This window comes from Zea mays, chromosome 5, assembly GCF_902167145.1.
Source record: "Zea mays cultivar B73 chromosome 5, Zm-B73-REFERENCE-NAM-5.0, whole genome shotgun sequence".
In the NCBI taxonomy this organism is placed as follows: Eukaryota; Viridiplantae; Streptophyta; class Magnoliopsida; order Poales; family Poaceae; genus Zea; species Zea mays.
The window spans coordinates 194,225,008-194,226,565 of record NC_050100.1 but is presented as its reverse complement, the minus strand read 5'-3'; positions in this window follow the sequence as shown (position 1 = coordinate 194,226,565).

Below are 1,558 nucleotides of genomic sequence, written 5' to 3'. Positions count from 1 at the left end.
ATTTGGTCGGTCGGTGCGGCGATTTAGTCAGGGTTGCTTCTTAGCGAAGGCAGGGCCTCGGGCGAGCCGAAGATGTGTCCGCCGTTGGAGGGGGGCCTCAGGCGAGACGGAAATCTTCCGGGGTCGGCTGCCCTTGTCCGAGGCTAGGCTCGGGCGAGGCGTGATCGAGTCGCTCGAATGGACTGATCCCTGACTTAATCGCACCCATCAGGCCTTTGCAGCTTTATGCTGATGGGGGTTACCAGCTGAGAATTAGGAGTCTTGAGGGTACCCCTAATTATGGTCCCCGACAGTAGCCCCCGAGCCTCGAAGGGAGTGTTAGCACTCGCTTGGAGGCTTTCGTCGCACTTTTTTGCAAGGGGACCAGCCTTTCTCGGTTGCATTTTGTTCCGGTGGGTGCGCGCGAGCGCACCCGCCGGGTGTAGCCCCCGAGGCCTCGGAGGAGTGGTTTCACTCCTTCGAGGTCTTAATGCCTTGCGTAATGCTTCGGCTGGTCTGGTTGTTCCCTCATGCGAGCTGGCCGTAGCCCGGGTGTACGGTCGGGGCCCAAGTTCTCGGGCTGGTATGTTGCTGTCAACGGTTTGGCCGGAGCCGGGTTTGCGAGAGCAGCCCCCGAGCCTCTGCACAGGGCAAGAGGGTGATCAGGGACAGACTCGGCTTTTTTACATACGCCCCTGCGTCGCCTTTCCGCAAGGAGGAGGGGGGAGAGCGCCATGTTACCCTCGATGGGCGCCGAACATGGTGTCTCCGATGAGCTGCAAGCGGGTAATCCGAGTGGACGTCCGTGCCCCGTTCGTTAGGGGTCGGCTAGGGGCCCAGAGGCACGCCCAAAAGTACCTGCGGGTGATCTGCCAGACCTGGTCCCCTGGCGACGGGGTCCGAGGGCTCGATGTCTCCCTCCGATGGGATTCCGTTGCAAGATCGCTCCCTCTGGTCTCGGAAATGTCCTAGGGTACCTCGGGAGCGCAGCCCGAGCCTTGGTTATGTATCGAACGTACCCCTGGTCATCCCTCGCTCGGCGTCTGAGGTGGTTGTGAACGCTTCGGGGGCCAGCCTTCGAACCCCTGATCAGTAATGGGCATGGAGCCCGAGTAGCCTGAGGCGGCCGTGGAACCCTTCGGGGGGCCGGCCTTCGAACCTCTGACCAGTAGTAGGTGTAGGGCCCACGCGATCTGAGGCGGCTGTTGAACCCTTCGGGGGGGCCAGCCTTCGAACCTCTGATCAGTAAGGAGGCCCGGAGCCTGGTTCCTTCACGGGGAAGGATCCCTTTCGGAGTATTCCCCTTTCCCGGTCCCTGTCGCAAGAGATAGAGAAAGAGGAAAAAGGGAAAAGGATACGAAATCGAACGACGCGGCGTACCTTTTTTGGCGCGGTTGTTTCGGCAAAGGCGAAGCGTCGCCCGCTGCTCCTGCCAGAAGCGCCGCCTGTCCAGCCGCGGAGTCAATGCGACGGGGCGAGTAGTTGGCGGGGCGGCCGTTGCGCGTGCGCGAGCCGTTCGAAGAACGGCTGTTTCGCCTCGCGTTTTTGAATCCCGCGTCCGGTCCGGGCGGAACGTTGG